Source organism: Arachis ipaensis, chromosome B3 (assembly GCF_059453495.1).
Source record: "Arachis ipaensis isolate K30076 ecotype BB chromosome B3, ASM5945349v1, whole genome shotgun sequence".
Lineage (NCBI taxonomy): Eukaryota > Viridiplantae > Streptophyta > Magnoliopsida > Fabales > Fabaceae > Arachis > Arachis ipaensis.
Genome location: NC_142438.1, coordinates 114026444 through 114052057, shown reverse-complemented (window position 1 = coordinate 114052057; position 25614 = coordinate 114026444). Strand labels below are relative to the sequence as shown.

The following is a 25614-nucleotide window of genomic DNA, read 5'->3' as shown; positions in this document are numbered from 1 at the left end:
CTTGCGAAAAAAAAGAGAAAAGAAAAATGGCAAAAAAAAGAGAAGAAAGAAAAAAAAGCAAGCAGAAAAAGCCAAAAGCTCTTTAAACCAAAAGGCAAGAGCAAAAAGCCAATAGCCCTTAAAACCAAAAGGAAAGGGTAATAAAAAGGATCCAAGGCTTTGAGTATCAGTGGATAGGAGGGCCTAAAGGAATAAAATCCTGGCCTAAGCGGCTAAACCAAGCTGTCCCTAACCATGTGCTTGTGGCGTGAATGTGTCAAGTGAAAACTTGAGACTGAGCGGTTAAAGTCGAGGTCCAAAGCAAAAGAAGAGTGTGCTTAAGAACCCTGGACACCTCTAATTGGGGACTTTAGCAAAGCTGAGTCACAATCTGAAAAGGTTCACCCAGTTATGTGTCTGTGGCATTTATGTTTCCGGTGGTAATACTGGAAAACAAAGTGCTTAGGGCCACGGCCAAGACTCATAAAGTAGCTGTGATCAAGAATCAACATACTGAACTAGGAGAATCAATAACACTATCTGAATTCTACGTTCCTATAGATGCCAATCATTCTGAACTTCAAGGGATAAAGTGAGATGCCGAAACTATTCAAGAAGCAAAAAGCTACTAGTCCCGCTCATCTGATTGGAGCTAAGTTTCATTGACATTTTGGAATTTATAGTATATTCTCTTCTTTTTATCCTATTTGATTTTTAGTTTCTTGGGGACAAGCAACAATTTAAGTTTCGTGTTGTGATGAGTGGATAATTTATACGCTTTTTGGCATTGTTTTTACATAGTTTTTAGTATGATTTGATTAGTTTTTAGTATATTTTTATTAGTTTTTAAATAAAAATCATATTTCTGGACTTTACTATGAGTTTGTGTGTTTTTCTGTGATTTCAGGTAATTTCTGGCTGAAATTGAGGGACTTGAGCAAAAATCAGATTCAGAGGTTGAAGAAGGACTGCAGATGTTGTTGGATTCTGACCTCCCTGCACTCAAAGTGGATTTTCTGGAGCTACAGAAGTCAAAATGGCGTGTTCTCAATTGTGTTGGAAAGTATACATCCAGGGCTTTTCAGCAATATATAATAGTCCATATTTTGCCCGAGTTTAGATGACGCAAACTGGCGTTCAACGCCAGCTCTCTGCCCTATTCTGGAGTTAAACGCCAGAAACAGGTTGCAAAGCAGAGTTAAACGCCAAAAACAGGTAATTTCTGGCTGAAATTGAGGAACTTGAGCAAAAAATCAGATTTAGAGGTTGAAGAAGGACTGCAGATGCTGTTGGATTCTGACCTCCCTGCACTCAAAGTGGATTTTCTGGAGCTACAGAAGTCCAAATGGTGCGCTCTCAATTACGTTGGAAAGTAGACATCCAGGGATTTCCAGCAATATATAATAGTTCATACTTTGCCCGAGTTTAGATGATGCAAACTGGCGTTCAACACCAGCTTTCTGCCCTATTCTGGCGTTAAACGCCAAAAACAGGTTGCAAAGCAGAGTTAAACGCCAGAAACAGGTTACAAACTGGCGTTTAACTCCAAGAAAGACCTCTGCACGTGAAAGCTTCAATGCTCAGCCCAAGCACACACCAAGTGTGCTCAGAAGTGAATTTCTGCATCATTTACTCATTTCTGTAACCCTAGTAACTAGTTTAGTATAAATAGAACATTTTACTATCATGTTAGGAGTCTGATCTTTGATTAGTTTTATGCTATCCTTGACCTTTATGGGGGCTGGCTATTCGGCCATGCCTAGACCTTGTTTTTATGTATTTTCAACGATAGAGTTTCTACACACCATAGATTAAGGTGTGAAGCTCTGCTGTTCCTCATGAAGCAATGCAAAGTACTACTGTTTTTCTATTCAATTCAAGCATATTTCTTCTCTAAGATATTCATTCGCACACAAGAACATGATGAATGTGATGATTATGTGACGCTCATCATCATTCTCACTTATGAACGCGTGCCTGACAAACACTTCCGTTCTACATGCAAACAAGCTTGAATGTGTATCTCTTAGCCTTCTGATCGTGAGATCAGAGTCTTCGTGGTATAGGCTAGAACTATTGGTGGCCATTCTTTAGGTCCGAAAAGTCTAAACCTTGTCTGTGGTATTCCGAGTAGGATCCGAGAAGGGATGGCTGTGACAAGCTTCAAACTCGCGAGTGCTGGGCGTAGTGACAGACGCAAAAGGATTACTGAATCCTATTCCAGTATGATCGAGAACCAACAAATGAATAGCCGTGCGGTGACAGCGCATCTTGGACCATTTTCACTGAGAGGATGGGAAGTAGCCATTGACAACGGTGATGCCCTACACAAAGCTTGCCATGGAAAGGAGTATGAATGATTAGACGAAGACAGCAGGAAAGTAGAGGTTCAGGAGGAATAAAAGCATCTCTATATGCCTATCTAAAATTCTCACCAAGGAATTACGTAAGTATCTCTATCCTATTTTATATTTTATTTATATTTTAATTATTAAAACTCTATAACCATTTGAATCCGCCTGACTGAGATTTACAAGGTGACCATAGCTTGCTTCAAGCCGACAATCTCCGTGGGATCGACCCTTACTCACGTAAGGTTTATTACTTGGACGACCCAGTGCACTTGCTGGTTAGTTGTGCGAAGTTGTGACAAAGTGTGTGAATTACGTTCCGAGCACCAAGTTTTTGGCGCCGTTGTTAAGGATCACAATTTCGTGCACCAGTGTTGTTGCCTAAAGTGTTGATCAGATCCTCGTGTCTCCGTCCATCTTTGATTGTTTTAACCATGATGCATGTTCCTGTTATAATTTCCATTCCTTGCAACAACATTGGAACCAGACTCAAAGCGACGGGGGTGAGAACTAATAATAGCTAATAAAAATAAAAACAAATAAAAACAAATAAACAAGCAAAATAAAATATTTACAATAACCAATAATAAGGCACACGTTTGCAATTCCCCGGCAACAGCGCCATTTTGACGATTGGATTCTTGCTAGTAAAGAATTTTATGAAAATATAATCACGTTGTAAGTATAGTTTCTAAACCAACAGAGAATCCTTTCGTACAAAAATTTGGTTGTCACAAGTAACAAAACCCAATAAAATTTATAACCGAAGTATTTAAACCTCGGGTCGTCTCTCAAGCAATTGCAGGGAAGTATGATTTATTATTGGTTATGGAAAAAGGTATGTTTTTGGGTTTTTGAAATAAGGAACAAGTAATTTAAATGACAAGAAAAATAAATTAATAATTATAAAGAAAACTCTTGGCAAGGTATGAGAACTGGAAATCCTATCCTAGTTATCCTTATCAGGTGTGATGAGAATTGTTTGTTGCTCCCACTTAGTTAACCTTTACTAAATAAAGGAAAGTCAAGTGGTCTAATTAAATTGATCCTCAAGTCCTAGTCAACTCCTGTGGAAAGACTAGCTTTAGAGCGATCCAATTCAATCAGCAATTCACAAATCTCAATCAAATGCTGAGTTTGATAACTCAAGTATTACCAATTACTCAACTAAAGCCAAAATAGGAAAAATCTAAATTATTTATATAATAAATAAAAGAAAGCAATCATAAATCTGAAATACCTCAATGTGTATTAAATAAGAAATCAATTCTAACATGGAGTTCATAAGCCAAATTGAAAAGATAAATAACAATTAAAGTAATAGAATAAATAAAGTAGAAAATAAATTAAAGGAACATTGAACCTGTGATTGAAGAGAAGTAGCCTAATCATAACATAAATCCTAAATCCTAATCCTAATCCTAAGAGAGAGGAGAGAACCTCTCTCTCTAGAAAACTACATCTAAATCCTAATAATTGTGAATATAAATGTATGTGTCAATTGTTCTCGTTGTTCTCTCTTTTGATTCCCCATTCTCTGGCTTATATTCTGTGTTTCCGGCTTGGATTTGGTCCGAAAAAGGGTCCAAAAATTGCTGAGGGTGTTTTCTGCAGATTCCTACACGTGGCGACCATCACGCGTGCGCGTGGATCACGCGTTCGCGTGGTCTGGAGTTTTTTCATGTCACGCGTACGCATCATTTGCGTTCTGTTCAAGGCACGTGTCTGCATCGTCCACGCGTTCGCGTCGCTGCCCTTTTCTTCAAAACTCCATTTTTGTGCTTTCCTTCCATTTTTGTATGTTTCCTTTCTGTCTTCTAAGCCATTCCTGCCTTATGAAACCTGAAAATACTTAACACACAGATCACGGCATCAAATGGTAATAAAGGATAATTAATTTTAATATTTTTAAAGCATAGGAAACATGTTCTCACATATATCATAAAATAAGGAAGGAACAGTAAAACCATGGAATTTACATGAATAAGTGGGTGAAGGATTGATGTTTGGAAAATGATCAAACACAAAACTCACTGGCAAGTGTACCAGGTCGCATCAAGTAATAATAACTCACGTGAGTGAGGTCGATCCCACAAGGATTAAAGGATTGAGCAATTTTAGTTAGGTGGTTGATTTAGTCAAGCGAACAAGAGTTGATTTGAGTAATTTATATCCAACAGAAGCTAAATTGCAAGAAATTTAAAGGGAGAGGGATAACTGACAAGAATTTAAAGTGCAAAAAAATTAAAAGAGCCAAATCTTAAAGTGCAAGTAATGTAAATTGCAGAAACTTAAATTACAAGAAATGTAAATGGTTGAAACTTAAAGTGCAAGAAATATAAATGGCTTAAATAATAAAAGGATTTGGGAGTTGGGATTGAAGAAATTAAACAAGAGAAAGTAAAATGGCATTAAACAGAAAAGTAAAGGATGAATTAAATTGCAACAGATCTAAACAAGAGAAGAATAATTGCTTGAGAAGACAAACAGAAAGTGAAATGTAGCTTAATTGTAATAACTAAAAGAAAGTTGAAGATCTCAGGGGTGGAGGAGACTAGAAAACAAGTCTAGATCTCAAGTCCTTTCTTGATCCAACCAAGAACAATTACAAAAAAAAGTAGAAGAGTAAATTGCAAGAGACGTAGAAGATGAAAGCAGTAAATGGAATTTGGATTCAAATCTCAGTTTCTAGAATTATGCAGAAAAAATATAAACAAAAAGATCTCAAGGTGAGTTTGAAATAGAATTTCTTCAATTCTCCACTCAAGATTCAAATAAAGTTTTGCAGAAAAGAAAACCAGAAATCCCAGAGGAAGAGAACTCAATTCTCCTCCCAATTCTCTAAGATCCAAAATCAAAGTAAAAACTCTCAAAATTACAAGTGAAAATTCTAAAAGAAGAAAAAGGTCAAAGTAAAAGTCCCTTCTAAATCAAACTAGCTTCTATTTACACACTTCCTTCTAATGATCATTAAGCCTTGAATTTGGGCCCTTGGCCTTGATGGAATTGGATTGAAGATAGCCTCTGTTGATTGCCCTTGGTCTTGAGAAGAAACCCATTTGCATACTGGACTTTGGGATTGAAGAGAGAACTTTTGCGTGGTCTAGAATTCAGAATAAATTCCCATTGCAAGTATAGCTTCTAAACCAACAAACGTCCTTTCTTACAAATGTTTTGGTTGTCACAAGTAACAAACCCCTTTAAAATTAATAACCGAAGTATTTAAACCTCGGGTCGTCTTCTCAAGGAACTGCAGGGAGGTATGTTCTTACTACTGGTTATGAAGATTGTAAATTGGGGGTTTTGAATGTAAGGAACAAGTAATTTGAATGACAAGTAAAATAAATAAATAACTATAGAATCTCTTGGCAAGGTATAAGAATTTAGAATTTCTATCCTAGTTATCCTTATCAGGTGTGATGAGAATTGTTTGTTGCTCTCACTTAGTTAACCTTTACTAAATAAAGGAAAGTCAAGTGGTCTAATTAAATTGATCCTCAAGTCCTAGTCAACTCCCGTGGAAAGACTAGCTTTAGAGCGATCTAATTCAATCAGCAATTCATAAATCTCAATCAAATGCTGAGTTTGATAACTCAAGTATTACCAATTACTCAACCAAAGCCAAAATGGGAAAAATCTAAATTATTTATATAATAAATAAAAGAAAGCAATCATAAATCTGAAATACCTCAATGTGTATTAAATAAGAAATCAATTCTAACATGGAGTTCATAAGCCAAATTGAAAAGATAAATAACAATTAAAGTAATAGAATAAATAAAGCAGAAAATAAATTAAAGGAACATTGAACCTGTGATTGAAGAGAAGTAGCCTAATCATAACATAAATCCTAAATCCTAATCCTAATCCTAAGAGAGAGGAGAGAACCTCTCTCTCTAGAAAACTACATCTAAATCCTAATAATTGTGAATATAAATGTATGTGTCAATTGTTCTCGTTGTTCTCTCTTTTGATTTCCCCATTCTCTGGCTTATATTCTGTGTTTTCGGCTTGGATTTGGGCCGAAAAAGGGTCCAGAAATCGCTGAGGGTGTTTTCTGCAGATTCCTACACGTGGCGTCCGTCACGCGTGCGCGTGGGTCAAGCGTTCGCGTGTTCTGGAGTTTTTTCATGTCACGTGTACGCGTCATTTGCGTTCTGTTCAAGGCACGCGTCTGCATCGTCCACGCATTCGCGTCGCTGCCCTTTTCTTCAAAACTTCATTTTTGTGCTTTCCTTCCATTTTTGTATGTTTCCTTTCTGTCTTCTAAGCCATTCCTACCTTATGAAACCTGAAAATACGTAACACACAGATCACGACATCAAATGGTAATAAAGGATAATTAATTTTAATATTTTTAAAGCGTAAGAAACATGTTCTCACATATATCATAAAATAAGGAAAGAACAGTAAAACCATGGAATTTACATGAATAAGTGGGTGAAAGATTGATGTTTGAAAAACAATCCAACACAAAACTCACCGGCAAGTGTACCAGGTCGCATCAAGTAATAATAACTCACGTGAGTGAGGTCGATCCCACAGGGATTAAAGGATTGAGCAATTTTAGTTAGGTGGTTGATTTAGTCAAGCGAACAAGAGTTGATTTGAGTAATTTGTATCCAACAGAAGCTAAATTGCAAGAAATTTAAAGGGAGAGGGATAACTGACAAGAATTTAAAGTGCGGAAAAATTAAAAGAGCCGAATCTTAAAGTGCAAGTAATGTAAATTGAAGAAACTTAAATTGTAAGAAATGTAAATGGTTGAAGATTAAAGTGCAAGAAATATAAATGGCTCGAATAATAAAAGGATTTGGGAGTTGGGATTGCAGAAATTAAACAAGAGAAAGTAAAATGGCATTAAACAGAAAAGTAAAGGATGAATTAAATTGCAACAGATCTGAACAAGAGAAGAATAATTGCTTGAGAAGACAAACAAAAAGTGAAATGTAGCTTAGTTGTAATAACTAAAAGAAAGTTGAAGATCTCAGGGGTGGAGGAGACTAGAAAACAAGTCTAGATCTCAAGTCCTTCCTTGATCCAACCAAGAACAATTGCAAAAAGAAGTAGAAGAGTAAATTGCAAGAGACGTAGAAGATGAGAGCAGTAAATGGAATTTGGATTCAAATCTCAGTTTCTAGAATTATACAGAAAAAATATAAACAAAAAGATCTCAAGGTGAGATTGAAATAGAATTTCTTCAATTCTCCACTTAAGATTCAAATAAAGTTTTGCAGAAAAGAAAACCAGAAATCCCAGAGGAAGAGAACTCAATTCTCCTCCCAATTCTCTAAGATCCAAAATCAAAGTAAAAACTCTCAAAATTGCAAGTGAAATTTCTAAAAGAAGAAAAAGGTCAAATAAAAAGTCCCTTCTAAATCAAACTAGCTTCTATTTACACACTTCCTTCTAATGATCATTAAGCCTTGAATTTGGGCCCTTGGCCTTGATGGAATTGGATTGAATATAGCCTCTGTTGATTGCCCTGGGTCTTGAGAAGAAACCCATTTGCATACTGGACTTTGGGATTGAAGAGAGAACTTTTGCGTGGTCTAGAATTCAGAATAAATTCTCGTTGCAAGTATAGCTTCTAAACCAACAAACGTCCTTTCTTACAAACATTTTAGTTGTCACAAGTAACAAACCCCTTTAAAATTAATAACCGAAGTATTTAAACCTCGGGTCGTCTTCTCAAGGAACTGCAGGGAGGTATGTTCTTACTACTGGTTATGAAGATTGTAAATTGGGGGTTTTGAATGTAAGGAACAAGTAATTTGAATGACAAGTAAAATAAATAAATACCTATAGAATCTCTTGGCAAGGTATAAGAATTTGGAATTTCTATCCTAGTTATCCTTATCAGGTGTGATGAGAATTGGATTTTAATCCCACTTAGTTAAGTCAAGTGGACTAATTAGCTTGATCCTCAAGTCCTAGTCAATCCTTGTGGGAAGACTAGCTTTAGAGCGATCTAGATCAATTAGGAATCTGCCAATTTCAACCACTGCTGAGTTTGACAACTCAAGTATTACCAATTACTTAACCAAAGCCAAAAGGAAGAAAATATCTAAATTAAATTAAAAGCATTCATAAATAGAATAAAATAATTATAAACTGAAATACCTTAAAATATATTAAATAGAACATTCAAATCTTAACATGGGAAGATTCATAAGCTAAATTGGAACATTAACAAATAAGAGAATTGGAATAATTAAAAATAGAAGAGAGATATTACTTAAAGGAAAATATTGGACCTGGTATTGAAGCAATAAAATTAAAAGGAATCCTAATCCTAAATCCTAAGAGAGAGTTGAGAGAACCTCTCTCTAAAAACTACATCTAAATCATCAAAAGTAAATAATTGGAGACTCTCCCTTGAAGGAATGCATTCCCCCACTTTATAACCTCTAATCTGTGCTTTCTGTACTTGGATCTGGGCCAAAAAGGGCTTCAGAAGTCGCTGGGAGCGTTTTTTGTAATTTCTGGTGCGTGGCCTCTTTCATTTCCATTGCTGCCATCCCCTTTCTTCAACCTTCCTCCAAGCCTTTTGGTCACTGATGCCAGGGCATTTTGGCCAGTTTCACTGACCTTTTTTTACTGTTTTTAGGGTAGTTTCATGCATTTCCTTAGGAAATAAGCTAGTTTTGGGTAGATATTCACTTACATCTTGATTCAAGCATACATTGTGCACTTTACATGATTTCATGAGGATTTTGCATGAATTTAAGGACAAATTGGATGTTGCATTTCCCATGACTTGGACTAGAACTTTGATGCACTTTATTGCTTGATTTCAGGACAAAAGAAGCAAAGAAGAACCACTTTAGTGGCTACGTTAGTTACACTAACGTTAACACTAACGTGGAATGGGAGTAACTTGCAAAGTTAATGAGAAAAGTAATTGCCAATAACGCTCTCGAAGCCATCATTGCCCATGTTAAGAGTCACGTTAATTAAGTTAACGTGAACTCTAACGTGGAAGAAAGGAAATGGAGCCAACGTTAGTGACACTTAACATTATCACTAACATTGGACCAAGCTCATAAGTGGCCACGTTAACTTAGTTAACGTGGCCTCTAACGTTAAGAAGTAAAGGGGAAGCCAACGTTAGTGACATTCAACTTTGTCACTAACGTTGGCCAAGTCACAATAAGCCACGTTAACTTCCACGCTAACCTAGTTAACGTGGAAGCTAATGTGAGAAAACAAAGTGGTCGACAACGTTAGTGACACCAAACATTGTCACTAACGTTGGAAGGAACCCACACAAGCCCCAATAAGCCACGTTATCGCCAACGTTAGTGACACCAAACATTGTCACTAACGTTGGAATTAGCCCACATAAGCCACTATGAGCCACGTTAACTCCCACATTAACTTAGTTAACGAGGAAGTTGTTCATACCCTGGGTCGAGCTGTCCGAACCGGGATGTTCAGTAATAAAGCGACCGACCTCCTTAGGTCAAGCGGACCGACTTCTTTACGAAGAACTCGGCCAAATCGACAGGAAAGCCCAAAAAGGGCCCAATTCAAGGAATACGACCCAAATCCAAAGGTCGTTCAGGCCTACAGAGAAGGGCGGTTCCGTTGAAGATGCGCTGACCTCAACCCAAAAGATAAAGATAAGATAAGATAAGATAACTAACTTATCTTATCCAAAGGTCACATCTCACCATTATAAATACACTGGAGTACCCAGGTATAACTCATACTCTGATTCTACATAAAAACCTGCCTAATACCCGTGCTAACTTAAGCATCGGAGTTTCTTGCAGGTACCCCCCACCCTCCGGTGGCCAAAGATCAGCAGTGTAGCAAATCCAACAAGTCGGACACAACATCTCCGGCCGCCACCAGCCAGCCGGACACGTCATCTCCGACCAGTACAAAGATCTCATCCGAGATCGACCTCCAGTTTCAGGTAACCCTCGGAACATTGGCGCCATTGCCGGGGAACCTGAAAGTCATCCCAAAACCATGGCGGACGGCCATGACAACGACCACGACTCGGATCTGGAGAACAGAACACCGCACAAGAATGCGGACACTACGCTAAAGGATACTTCGGAATCAAACGAGGACAAAAAGTCACCAAATCCGGGAGCCATGGAAGCACTTCAAGATCGCTTAAAGCAACTTGAGAAAGAAACCCAGCAACAACGGGAGATCGGAAAGGATCTACAGAGGTACGGCGACGTCGAGAACTAAAAGAAAAACTACAGCAATTAGAGGCCGACCTCAAATCAAAAGCTCCTCGGACCACTCCTGAGGAAAATTCACGCAAAGAACAGGATCCATTCACCAGGGAAATCATGAAGACCAAAATCCCAAAAGATTTCAAGCTCCCGGATATGGTTTTGTATGATGGCACTACAGTTCCCAACCATCATCTTAGCAATTTCAGAAGCAGAATGTACCTTACCGATGCCTCAGATGCGGTTCGCTGCAAAGCTTTTCCAACAACTCTCACGAAAATGGCGATCAGATGGTTCGACAACTTACCTCCGAAGTCCATCTCAAACTTCGATGACCTGGCCAAAAAGTTCCTGGCCAGATTCTCCATCCAGAAAGATAAGGCCAAGCACGTACCCAGCTTACTAGGATCAAGCAAGGAGATCAGGAGAGCCTCCGCAACTACCTAGAAAGATTCAACAAAACATGCACGGACATACAAAGTTTACCAATAGAGGCCGCCATCATGGGGCTTATCAATGGCTTACGAGAGGGACCTTTTAGCCAATCTATATCAAAAAAGTATCCTACCTCCTTAGACGAAGTCCAGGAGCGAGCAGAAAAATACATCAACATGGAAGAGAATGCTCGGCTGGGAGAAATCTCAAAATCTGGGGCCTCCTACCGAGACAAAGACAAGGACTCCAAAAGGAAAGAAGATCGACAGGGTGAGAAAATCAAAAAATACCACAACTACACTCCTCTCCAAGCATCCTTGGTCGACGTGTACAAAGAAGTCTGCCATACAGAAAAAATTCCCCCAGCACGGCCACTCAAAGGCAAAAGGAGAGGAGGAAACCGGAAGGAATATTGTGAATACCATCGAATTCGAGGGCACTCTACCAACGAGTGCTTCGACTTGAAAAATATCATAGAAAAATTGGTACGAGAAGGAAAATTAGATCGATTTCTGGCCACCCGGGATGATGACCAAAGAAAAAGACGGAGAGACGAAGATGATGGACGAGCTGAACGGTCACCTCGGACACCAGAAAGACACGTCCACATGATACACGGCAGATTCGCAGGAGATAGGATCTCCAAATCATCCCGAAAGAGATATCTCAAAGAAGTATATCATGTTGAGGGAAAGGAGGAAGCACCCGACATCCCGGCGATAACATTTACTAAAGAGGATGCATCCGGCATCATCTCGGGACACGACGATCCCATGGTCATCACTATTATACTGGCAAACACCAATCTACACCGCACACTAGTAGACCAAGGGAATTCTGCCGACATCTTATTCAAAACAGCCTTCGACAAGCTCGGTTTAGACGAAAAGGAACTTAGAGCATACCCGAATAATCTGTTTGGACTAGGAGACACTCCGATACAACCGCTGGGATACGTATCGCTACACACTACTTTTGGAAAAGGGAACCAATCTAGGACCCTCAAAATAGACTACATTGTGGTCGACGTAAGTTCAGCCTACAATGCTCTCATAGGTCGGACAACACTCAATCAACTCGGCGCAATAGTCTCAACTCCGCATCTATGCATGAAATTCCCAACTACAGAGGGGATAGCCACGATAAAAGCAGATCAAAAGATGGAACGTCGCTGTTATAACGAAAGCTTAAACCTCAAAGGCAGAGGAGAAGAGTTTCATACAATTGAGCTTGGCGGAGCTCAGCGTCGAGAAGAACTCCGTCTGCACCCAGAAGGTGAGGTAGAGAAGGTTCAGATTGGAAACACCTCGGACAAAACGACTAATATCGGCACGGTCCTAAGAGGAGACTCAAAAGAATTACTGATACAATTCTTACGAGATAATGTCGACCTCTTCGCATGGAAAGCCGCAGACATGCCAGGCATAGACCCTAAGCTAATGTGCCACAAGTTGGCGGTCTATCCAGGATCTCGGCCGGTGCAGTAGAAGCGAAGAAAACTCGGACCAGAATGATCCCAAGCTGTGGAAGAACAAGTACAAACGTTACTGGAGGCAGGATTCATAAGAGAAGTCAAGTACCCACTATGGCTAGTCAACGTCGTCTTGGTGAAAAAATCAAACGGGAAGTGGCGCATGTGTACCGATTACACCGATCTCAACAAAGCCTGCCCAAAAGATCCATACCCACTCCCAAGTATTGATGCTCTGGTAGATGCTTCCTCCAGATATAGATACCTCTCGTTTATGGACACCTATTCGGGATACAACCAAATCCCCATGTATCCACCAGATCAAAAAAAGACCTCGTTCTTAACACCAAAGGCGAACTACTGCCACATCGTGATGCCTTTCGGTCTCAAGAACGCGGGAGCTACTTATCAAAGGCTAATGAATAAAGTCTTCTCAGATCACATCGGAAAAATCATGGAAGCCTATGTGGACGACATGTTGATAAAAACACAAAGCAAAGATACATTATTGTCCGACCTGGCTCAAGTGTTTGACACTATAAGGAAGCATAACATGCGACTCAACCCCGCAAAATGCACCTTCGCAGTTGAAGCAGGCAAATTCTTGGGTTTCATGCTCACACAAAGGGGAATTGAAGCAAATCCAGACAAATGTCAAGCTATACTCAACATAAAAAGCTCAACCTGTGTCAAAGAAGTACAACAACTCAACGGGAGATTGGCCGCCCTATCCCGATTCTTAACAGGAGCTGCGATAAGATCTCTCCCCTTCTATGCTACTTTAAGAAAGGGAAAATAGTTCGAATGGACGACAGAATGTGAGCAAGCTTTCCAAGACTTCAAGGAGTTCTTAGGACGGCCACCTATCCTATCTCGGCCACGAGAAGGAGAACCACTCATATTATATCTCGCAGTAGGAAGCCAGGCGATAGCCTCAGCACTAGTCAGAGAAGATGAAAATGGGCAACAACCCGTCTACTTCATTAGCAAAGCACTACTGGGATCCGAGCTGAACTACCAGAAAATAGAAAAATTTGCCTATACTCTCATCCTAACATCTCGGCGACTCCGCCCGTACTTCCAGGCTCACACCATTAAGGTTAGAACTAACCAGCCCATAAAAGGAATATTGCAGAAAACAGATTTAGTAGGCAGAATTCTACAATGGACAGTCGAGTTGTCAGAATTCGACCTCCAATATGAAGCTCAGACGGCCATCAAATCACAGTATCTGGCCGACTTCATCACAGAATTCACAGATACCCTGGAAACTCCCACAGAATGGAATCTCTACGTCGACGGTTCCTCAAATAAAACTGGAAGCGGCGCAAGCGTGATAATAGAAAGCAACCAAGGAACCCAAGTTGAGCTCTCCCTCAAGTTCGGGTTCCCGGCCTCCAATAACCAAGCAGAATATGAGGCATTATTAGCTGGTTTGAAGCTGGCTAAAGAGGTCGGGGCTCAAAAACTCAACATTTACAGTGATTCGCAAATGGTCACATCACAAATAACAGGGAGCTACCAAGCCAAAGACCCCACCATGAAAAAATATTTGGATAAAACCAAGGAATTACTCGGACAAATCGGGGAATATAAGATCTGCCACATACCCCACGAACAAAATGCCCGAGCTGATGTACTCTCAAAACTAGCCAGCACCAAACCAGGGGGCAACAATAGAAGCCTCATCCAGGAAATGTTGCAAAACCCGTCAATCTCGGAAGAGGAAAAAGTCCTGGCCATAACAAGTCAGGACCAAGGATGGATGACCCCCATAATCAACTACCTCAAAGAAGGAACACTCCCCGCAGAAGAAAAGGAGGCAAAGAAGTTAAAAAGGGAGGCACAGTACTACACCATCATAAACAATATCCTGTACAAAAGAGGAATCTCAATACCTTTACTAAAATGTGTGCCGACCTCCAACACAAGGGAAGTGCTAGAAGAAATACACGGCGGCATTTGTGGCAATCATCTCGGAGCACGAGCTCTCGCCAAAAAAGTACTCCGGGCGGGATTTTATTGGCCAACTCTACAGAAAGAAGCCACAGAATTTGTAAAGACATGTCCACCATGTCAAAAGCATGCCAACTTTCACATCGCCCCGCCAGAAGAGCTCATCAGCGTGACTTCGCCTTGGCCGTTTGCAAAATGGGGACTCGATCTTCTCGGCCTTTCCCACAGGGATCAGGACAAGTTAAATTCCTCATAGTGGGAGTAGATTACTTTACAAAGTGGATCGAGGCAGCGCCCCTAGCCAATGCCACCGCTCAAAGAAGCCGGAAATTCTTATATCGAAACATTATCACAAGGTTCGGGGTTCCATATTCAATAACCACAGACAATGGCACCCAATTCACAGATGCAGGCTTCAGAAAACTAGTAGCCGACTTGAATATAAAGCACCAATACACCTCCGTCGAACATCCTCAAGCCAATGAGCAGGCCGAAGCTGCTAACAAAGTCATATTGGCCAGATTAAAACGGAGATTACAAGATGCAAATGGAGCCTGGGTAGAAGAGCTCCCACAGGTCCTGTGGGCATATCGAACAACGCCACTTTCCACCACGAAGGAATCCCCCTTCCGATTAGCATACGGAACAGAGGCGATGATTCCAATAGAGATTGAGGAAGGGTCGCCCAGAATAGTTCATTATAATGAGGAAACAAACTTCCAACTTCAGAGAGAAGAGCTCGACTTGTTACCCGAAATCCAAGAAAGAGCTCGGATCAGGGAAGAAGCTCTAAAACGCCGAATGGCTTCTAGATATAATCAAAAGGTAGTGCCGAGAAGTTTCATAGAAAATGATCTCATCCTAATCCGAAATGATATCGGAACAACTCGACCAGGAGAGGGAAAGCTGGCAGCAAACCGGAAAGGACCCTACCGAGTTGTAGAAGTACTTGGAAAGGGCTACTACAGACTGTCTGAACTCGATGGACGAGAGCTTCCCAGGTCATGGCACGCCTGCAACCTCAGAAGGTACTACAGTTAGAAAAGATAAAAGATCTCATCATTGGATGCACTCTTTTTCTTGAAAAGGTTTTTTAACGAGGCACCAAGTTGAGACTCAGACAATCCCATATGTATATATTTGCACTTTTCCTTTAAATAAAATATATTTTAGATACTCTACAAAGATTTCAAGACGCATTAATCTGAAGCATTCATCGTCCGATTATAAAGCAACAGATCGGCAGAAAGTGAAAAACAATTTCACTGCACGATCACGATAAAGACAACCGTCCGATAAAGGTGAAAACGTGATTCACCCAAAGGACGATCTAGAGATGATAACCACTTTCTACAAATCGGCAAAGATGAACACAGAATAATGTAAGAAGTTATCGAAAGTGATCTAAAAAAGAACCTGACGAGGTCTTACGGATTGCTAAAATAATAACTTAAAGACTGGCCGACGTTGAGAAGTTGGACCAAGTCAACCCAAGTTATAAGTAAACCCTAGAAAGAGGTCTGGCCAACCCTATTAAAGAGGATTACTTTAACTTAGAAGGACTCGACATGACAAAGTCAGCCCAAAATGAGAAGTTATCAAAGTAGTCCCCGAAAGAGATCTAACAAGGATCCAAGAAAGAGGACTACAAATAACTTAAAGGAGACCGATATAACCAAGCCGGACTCCTACTACTGGAAAGTTATCAAAGTAGTCCCTGAAAGAGATCTGACAAGGATCCAAGAAAGAGGACTACAAATAACTTAAAGGAGACCGATATAACCAAGCCGGACTCCTACTACTGGAAAGTTATCAAAGTAGTCCCTGAAAGAGATCTGACAAGGATCCAAGAAAGAGGACTACAAATAACTTAAAGGAGACCGATATAACCAAGTCGGACTCCTACTACTAAAAAGTTATAAAAGTAATCCCTGAAAGAGATCTGACAAAGATCCAAGAAAGAGGATTACAAAAATAACTTAAAGGAGACCGATATAATGAAGTCGGACTCCTACTACTAAAAAGTTATAAAAGTAATTCCTGAAAGAGATCTGACAAAGATCCAAGAAAGAGGATTACAAAAATAACTTAAAAGAGACCGATATAATAAAGTCGGACTCCTACTACTAAAAAAGTTATGAAAGTAATCCCGGGAAGATATTCGATAAAGATCCAGGAAAGGGATTACAAAAATAACTTAGAAAAGGACTGCGAAAACAACTCGGAGGACTAACTTGAAGAAATCGGTTACAAATCGTCAGAAATACAAGCCGGAGCGAGAACGAACCAAAAATCAAGTTAGACCTACCTAGTCACAACCACAAAGGATTCAAGATAGAAAGTACAAAGCAATCCAAAAAAGGTTAAGCCGCAAGGTTCCAATATTCACAGAAAAAGAGATACCAAGTCAAGCACAAAAAGCGTAAGGTTATAAAAGCCTCGGAGGCCACCAAAACCTATCTCAAAAAAGCTAAAGCATGCCACCATTTGTTTTTCGTAAAAAAAAAAAGTTGCTAGGCAAGCAACGGGAAAGTGTCAGCAATTAACAAAACATAAAGAGTTTAAAAAAGCCCACAAGCCGGGCCAACTACATATCCAGAATAAAGTTAAAGCTAAGGGTCAGAAGATTTTTTAGCAGCATCAGGCCGAGGAGACGGAGGCCGAGTCTGGAGAGGAACGGCTTCTACAGTACCGTCATCCTGGTTCAAGATCTGGCAGTCGGGATCAGAAGCGGGAGGACCAACCTCGGCAGGAACAGCAGAAGTCGACACCTTGGTAGAGGCTATAGGGGGAGGATCGACATCATCTTCATCCTCGTCATCAGGGACAACCTTGCCATCCCTGACAACATTGTCCAAGCTAAAGAGGGTCAGGTCGACCTCGGGAGCAATAACCTGAACTTGTTCCTTCAGGTTCTCATAGGCAGCAGTTACACTGCCAACAAGATGACCTTGGAGCTCGGAATAATTAGCCCGGGCATTCTCCAACTCTTCTTTCAGACGCAACATCTCCCGGTAAGACGTCAAATAACTGTCTTTATGTCGCATAGCCGTGTCCTCGGCCAGTCTCAGAGAACCAGCCAGAGAAGTAGAACTAGCCTTTTCATTCTCCAAGTCTTTCTCCAACTTGGCCACCCTTACTTCAAGTTCCTCCTTCAAGCCCTTCATCCGATCAAACTCCTGTTTGGCTTCCTCCATAAAAGCTTTAGTGGCATGGAGAGGAAGACTTTGAGCAGTTCGATATAGGGCCGCCCCCATATGTGCCAACTTGATACCACTCCGGGTGATATAATCAAAGTGATGAAGAGGTGATACGTCGTCCATAGAGAGAGCACCATAAGGGCCGATTTGTTGGTCTACAAACTCAATCGCATCAAAATCAGGAGCATCAAGGTTAAAAGACTCAGTTGTTTTTTGCCTCTTACTAGGAGGGGCACCAGAAGCTGCAATAGAAGATTGTGGAGGGTCAACCAGACGAACCCGAGGAATAGGAATCGCTTTCCTCGGCCCGGGAGAACTCGATATAGGAGGTTTAACTAGAGGCTGAGAAGATCCCTCTCCGGCCGCCTTGGCCGAGATGTTTAATGCAGCGGTCGCCTTCTTCGCCTTCTTATAGGCCCTCATAGAATCATTATTCTTCGACATCTCTAAAAAACACAAAAATCAAAGACAAGTTACAACACAGGAGAAACAAAGCTCGGGAGCAAGTATAAAAACAAATCAGACAGTACCCAAAGCAGCCCGAACCAAAGATGGATCACTCAAAAATCTCTTCATGTCCAGATGGGGAGGCTTCCCCCACAAATCTTCGAGAACAACTACAAAGGCCCGCTCAACCTCACTAAGCATTTCCCATGTGTAACGTGGCACTCTTACATTCTTTTGCCACTCTAGAGGAAAAGCAAGCTCATCATTTTCATCAAGAAAAAAGGGGCGAACCCCCTCAACGGCACGGACTCGGAAGAAATAGTTCTTAAAATCTTTAAATGACTCATCATACATGGCAAAAACTTTATGCCCCTGGGCCGACCTGAAAGAAACTCAGGAAGCTTTCTTTCTGGAGGAACCTCCAGGTTTGGCCGAGACAAAAAGATAAAGGAAAAGAGTTTCAGAAGGTGTTATGTCCAACTCCTGACACAGAAGTTGAAATATTTTGATAAAACCCTAGGAGTTCGGATGAAGCTGGGACGGAGCAATATTGCAGGACCACAACAAGTCAGTTTCAAAAGCAGTAAAAGGGAAAGTAACATTTAATTGGCTGAACAAGTATTCATAAGCATAGAAAGAGGGACGCTCCCCCTCGACGGAAGTCGGAAAACAAACTCTCTCATCGGAATCAGGAGCAACAAGCTCATAACACTCTTGTGGGCACTGTTATCACAAATCCTATGGCGCTTCCTCAGCTCTGTGCAAAATTCAGCATCCACAATAGAAACACACAACAAAACAAGGGAGTCCAGCCAATCGGACATCCCCTCGGGAACTCTAGAAGACATCTCTACAATGTTATTGCGAGAAGACATGAGGCCAACTAATCCTACAAGTAAGAAAAGAAGATGGGATTACTAAAAACATCTCGGACAAGGGAGAAAACAACTCAATACGATGCAGGTGAACACGCAGAGAAGGAAAACCCTAAGACTCAAACCAAAATCTTGGGGCATCCTTTGGAGGCAGTAACAAAGCAAGGTTTCCAGGAAAATCTACAGCTCTCACCCCAGCATCTTTCAAACAAGAAAAAGACTTCAAACAAGCAAGCGTTTCCAAAAGCATAAGTCATCACAGTCAACCAAGCAAAAAGCATTCCCAAAACATCAAAACACGCCAAATGGAAATCATCAAAGGTACGAACTTTTGAAAAAAAAGACAAAAAGCAATCAAGCAAAGCAAGGAACGGATGCAGAGTTTCTATCAGAAAGTAAAAAATCAGAAGCAACAAACAAAAACCGTATAAAGCCTCGACGGAAATGCCAGAGGAACACACAAAAGAAAGCCAAGAAAAACGCATTTACAGCGACAAAGAAATGCAAAATCACGAAAAGGTTCAAACTTTCAAAACATGCAAAAGCAAAAGCTTCACCAAAAAACTAAAGATGAAGCCGTGAAAGAAGCAAGAAAGTTAGTACCAACCTGAAAAGGCAGCAGACTTCAGGGAAGGTGAAGAGGGACTGCGAAATCTGGAATCACTACCTCGAAGCAAAAGAAAAGACACGAGCAAAAGAAAACGTCGCTGGGCTGAAATGCAAAACTACGAACTCCAGGTAGAGGCTTCACAAAAATCAAACAAATGCCGCAACACAAAGAAAAGTTGAAAGCGAGAGAATGAAGGGAAAAATGCGAAGAAGTTACGAAAAGGGCGAAAGAAGAGAAACTGTTTCTGGGTTTTCAAAATCAAAATAAAGAGCCAAAAGGAAACGGGGCAATTAATGCTAAAATTAAAAGGCATTAAAACCTCGCACATTCCCAAAGCGCCGATATAAAAGCGCGCGCTTTTAGAGGAAAACGTTCTACATTCAAAAGCTTCTAAAAAGGAATCGACAAAATGCTTGAGATCGGCTTCACTAAAGAAAGACCGAAGTCAAGAACTCGACCTCAAAAAGAAGACCGAGCTCAAGCAGGGACACTGTTCATACCCTGGGTCGAGCTGTCCGAACCGGGATGTTCAGTAATAAAGCGACCGACCTCCTTAGGTCAAGCGGACCGACTTCTTTACGAAGAACTCGGCCAAATCGACAGGAAAGACCAAAAAGGGCCCAATTCAAGGAATACGACCCAAATCCAAAGGTCGTTCAGGCCTACAGAGAAGGGCGGTTCCGTTGAAGATGCGCTGACCTCAACCCCAAAGATAAAGATAAGATAAGATAACTAACTTATCTTATCCAAAGGTCACATCTCACCATTATAAATACACTGGAGCACCCAGGTATAACTCATACTCTGATTCTACATAAAAACCTGCCTAGTACCCGTGCTAACTTAAGCATCGGAGTTTCTTGCAGGTACCCCCACCCTCCAGTGGCCAAGGATCAGCAGTGTAGCAAACCCAACAAGTCGGACACAACAGCTCCGGCCGCCACCAGCCAGTCGGACACGTCATCTCCGACCAGTACCAAAGATCTCATCCGAGATCGACCTCCAGTTTCAGGTAACCCTCGGAACAGAAGCTAACGTGGATAAGGGAATGATGAGCCAACGTTAGTGACACTCAACTTTGTCACTAACGTTGGAGATGGCTAGCATGGCCATGTTAGAAGCCACGTTAACCTAGTTAACGTGGACTCTAACGTGAGAAATAGGGGCACATTGGAACGTTAGTGACAATGGTAAGTGTCACTAACGTTCTCGAAGGTTGGCAATCCTACGTTAAAAGAGCCACGTTAACTAAGTTAACGTGGACTCTAACGTAGGGAAGGGGGAGACTTCTCAACGTTATTGAGAAAGGCAAGTCCTAATAACGTGTGCGAAGGACAAAGAGGCAACGTTAGTGGCAACGTTTGTGCCACTAACGTTGAAGATAACGTGGCTCTTACTTGGGTGAGGAACGTTAGTGAAAAAGGTGATTGTCACTAACGTTCTCGAACCCATATTTTCACTGAACGTTAACACCACTAACGTCCTGAGCTAAAGTCTCTGCCCACTTCACACTTTCTCTCTGCAAGTAAAGCCAAGCCCAATGAAGAAGAGAACTGCTTCAAACTCAAGATCCAAAGGCCCATACCCAAGACTTGAAGAGCCAACTAGAAGAACAGAAGAGTAGTATATATAGGAGTAGCTTTGAATTAAATTGAGGGTTGGAAATTATAGGGAGCCTCTGGGTATAGAACTACTCTCTGTATTTTACTTTCTCTGCACTTCTAGTTTCATCATGTATTCTCCATCTTTGTTTTCATTTTCCAGAGCTATGAACAACTAAACCCCTTTCATTGGGTTAGGGAGCTCTGTTGTAATTTGATGGATCAATACTAGTTTTCATTATTCTTCTTCTATCTTTTCTCTTGATTTTACTTGAAAGCTTTCGATCTTCATCCAATTGGGTAGTTATCTTGGAAAAGAAGCTATTCATACTTGAATCTCTTCTGAACCTTGAAAGAGGAATGAAGAGATCATGCTAGAAATGCTTTCTCATGTTGGACCAAATTGAGTTTGGATGGATATGTGACTATAATCCTCTCAACACTTGATTTGGGAAATGCATGTGGTATAATCCGTGACCATACTTCATCTTTTCTCATGAGCAATTGACCAAGGAATTGGCTATTGATCAAGATTTGAGAGATTGAATTACAAGAAATTGTAATTCGATCACTTAAGATTGCCAAGGAGATCAATGAGTGCATTGATTGATGAAGAGATGAAAATGAAATTGATCCGGAGAATGCAACATCTCCTGAGCCCAATGATCTCCCCATTCCTGATCTTACCCATTCTCTTTAAATTCAGTCATTTACTTTCATGAGCAATTTCCCCATTCCCATTTAAGATTCTGCAATTTACTTTCCGTCATTTACATTCAGCTTTTTATTTCTAGCATTTACTTTTCTGTTATTTACTTTCCCGCCATTTAATTTTCTGCAATTCTCAACTCAAATTCTGATTCGCTCAACTAGATCATTCCTCTAATTAAAGTTGCTTGATCAATCAATCCCTGTGGGATTCGACCTCACTCTATTGTGAGTTTTTACTTGACGACAAATTCGGTACACTTGCCGAAGGAAATTTGTTATGAGACAAGTTTTTCGTGCATCAAGTTTATGGCGCCGTTGCCGGGGATTGATTCTGCATCAACAATGATTAAATTGGAGGATAACTGGATTGAGCATTTTATTTTTCGTTTTATTTAATTTTCTGTTTGAGTCATTTACTTTCTGTTTTAGTTAATTTCTTCCCTTCCCCCTACTTTTTCTTTGTTATTTACCATTCATTTCACTAACCCACTAACTATTTGATATATTGCATCACTCACACTAACAGTAATTCTGACGGATATACTTTCTGCACCTATTCTCTTTGCTTGTACTTGTTGGTTGTATGACAGGGAGAAGAAGCAGGGCTTCAACTTCCATTGATTCTGAACCTGAGAGAACCTTCTTTAGGCTAAGGAGGGAGGCAAGAGAAAAATGTGTAGTTGGTGCTGAAGAAGAAGAGGAACACTTTGAGGAATACTTTGAACTAAACATGGAAGAAAACATGGAAAACCATCATGAAGAAGAGACTCACAACCATGGCGGAAGAGGTCGAGCAAATCATGCTGGGGAGGATAGAAGAGTTTTAGGCTCTTACATCAATCCAAACCCAGGAAATTGTGGAAGTAGCATTCAAAAGCCAACCATTCATGCCAACAATTTTGAACTAAAGCCACAGCTCATCACCCTTGTTCAGAACAATTGTTCATTCGGAGGAAGTGTCCAAGAAGACCCCAATCAACATCTAACCACCTTCCTGAGAATATGTGACACAGTGAAGTCTAATGGTGTTCATCCTGACGCCTATAGACTGCTCTTATTTCCATTCTCACTCAAGGAAAAGGCAGCCAAGTGGCTGGAGTCTTTCCCAAAGGAGAGCTTGACAACTTGGGAAGATGTGGTGAACAAATTCTTAGCAAGATTTTACCCCCCTCAACGAATCAATAGGCTGAGAGCTGAGGTTCAAACTTTTAGGCAACAAGATGGTGAGACTCTGTATGAAGCATGGGAGAGGTTTAAGGACCTGACAAGGAGGTGTCCACCAGATATGTTCAATGAATGGGTGCAGCTGCACATTTTCTATGAAGGGCTCTCCTATGAGTCAAAGAAGGCAGTAGATCATTCATTCGGAGGATCTTTGAACAAGAAGAAGACCATTGAGGAGGCCATAGATGTCATTGAAACAGTAGCAGAGAACGACTACTTCTATGCTTCCGAAAGAGGGAACACAAGAGGAGTGATGGAGCTAAACAATGTAGATGCTCTGCTGGCTCAGAACAAGCTCATTACCCAGCAGCTGGCTAACCTCACCAAGAAGATGGAGAGGAACCAAGTAGCAGCAATCACCACTTCATCAACAACCCAAGAAGGAGTGAATGAAGAAACAGAGGGTAGTCAGGAGCAAGCCAACTACATTGGGAATTCACCTAGGCAAAACCATGATCCATACTCCAAGACCTACAACCCTGGATGGAGGAATCACCCAAACTTTGGGTGGGGAAATCAACAAGACCAAAGCCTTGATCAAAAACGCCCGAATCCCAACAATGCAAGCCACCAACACTTCATATCTAGACCATATCAACACACCAATAACAACACCTCTCCACATCCACATCAAAACCAAAATAACTTACCTCATCCTTCCACCTCTAATTACAATCTACAATCATTTGATGACAGACTCTCAAGGATTGAGAATCTACTTGAAGGCATAGGCAAGGAGATTCAAGACAACAAGGTGTTCAAGGAGGAAGTGCGAGCCAGTTTTAAGAACCAGGGAGACACAATCAAGAGGTTGGAATCTCAAGTGGGGTATCTCTCTGAGCAAATTCCCAAACCCACAGATGGATTCCCAAGTGACACAGAGAAGAATCCGAGAGGTGAAACAAAGAAAGTAAGATGGGAAGATTGCAAGATGGTCACTACAAGTGATAAGGAGATTGAGGACAAGCCAAGCAAGCTGTCAGAACAACCTGAAGATACCTCAGTAGAGAAGAAGGAAAAAGATCATCAAGAACCAGAAATCTCACAACAGGAGCTGCTGAGACTATATGCACCTTTTCCCCAACTGCTCAATGGTGCTGTGGAGAAAAGAATATACTCAAGGTTTCTAGATTTGTTTGCATCTCTGCATGTCAACATACCATTCATCAAGACTATTCAACAAATGCCCGCATACATCAAGTATATGAAGGAGCTGCTTCCCAGGAAAAGCTCACTCAAGGGAGGCCAAACTATAGTGATGAACAAGGAGTGCAGTGCCCTCATTCAACCACAGTTGCCTACGAAAAGAAAAGATCCAGGGAGTTTTCATGTCCCCTGTGCCATAGGGGAAACAATGTTTGATAGAGCACTCTGCGATTTGGGAGCAAGCATCAACTTAATGCCCTTATCCCTGGTGAAGAGGCTGTAGATCAATGAGATATTACCCACAGATGTAGTCATCAGGCTGGCTGACAAAACTCAAAAACAAGCAATAGGGGTGGTGAAAAATGTGTTGTTAAAGGTTGGGAAATACTTTCTTCCCACAGACTTTGTCATCTTGGACATGTGATGATTGGATTTTTGACGGTTTAGAATTCACAATTGAAATCTCGTTGTAAAGTATAGCTTCTAAACCAACAATAATCCTTTCATACAAAAAGTTGTTTGTCACTAGTACAAACCCCTAAAATTTATAAACCGAAGTATTGGACCTCGGGTCGTTCTCCCTAGGAATTACAATAAAGTGTCTTGTTATTGGTTATGAGTTATTTTGGGGTTTTGGATAAGAAGCATGAAAAGTAAATGGCAATGAAAATAAACTAACAACTATAAAAAGCTCTTGGTAAGGTGTGAGAACTAGAAGTCCTATCCTAGTTATCTTTCTCAATTGTGATGAGAATTGTTCATTGCTACCACTTAGTTAACCCTTACTAATTAAAGGAAAGTCAAGTGGATGAATTGACTTGAGCCACAAGTCCTAGCCAACTCCCAAGGAAAGACTAGCCTTAGTGCACTCCAAACCAATTAGCAATCTCTCCAATTATCAATCAACAAAGGAACTAGATAACTCAAGTGTCACTAATTACTCTACCTAGGCCAAGAGGAACAAAATCTATACTAAAATCCAACCAAGCATTTCATCAAACACTTGGAAGGCACAAAAGAAAAGTATAGTCAATCACAACAAGAATGAATTCTAACTACAATTGAATGTAAAGAATTAACAACAACAATCAAGGAAATCACAATTATCATGAATTACCTCAAATTGCATTATTGAAAGAAAACCAAGGAACAACAATATATCCAAAACAAAATGAAGAATTACAATTATTAAAGCACACATCTAGAAAGAGGAAGAGGAGAAGATTAGGAATTGGTGAATGAAAAGTGAATCAAAGCATGAGTTAAACCTAGATCTAAGAAGAGAGATTAACCTAAACCTAATCCTAATCCTAGAGAGAAGAGAGAGCTTCTCTCTCTAGAAACTAACTACAAAGCTAAAACTAAACTAATTAATTCTAACTTCTAAAGTATGAAAAGTATCTCAAAGTA

General features: G+C 40.5%; 1 non-coding gene across 1 annotated transcript; it reads right to left on the bottom strand.

Moving 5' to 3' along the window:
* Positions 1 to 23017: 23017 nt before the first annotated feature.
* LOC148572102 (small nucleolar RNA R71) lies at positions 23018 to 23124 on the bottom strand. The gene has a single exon (XR_015907794.1). It is a non-coding gene; the product is annotated as a small nucleolar RNA R71 (small nucleolar RNA).
* Positions 23125 to 25614: the final 2490 nt, after the last annotated feature.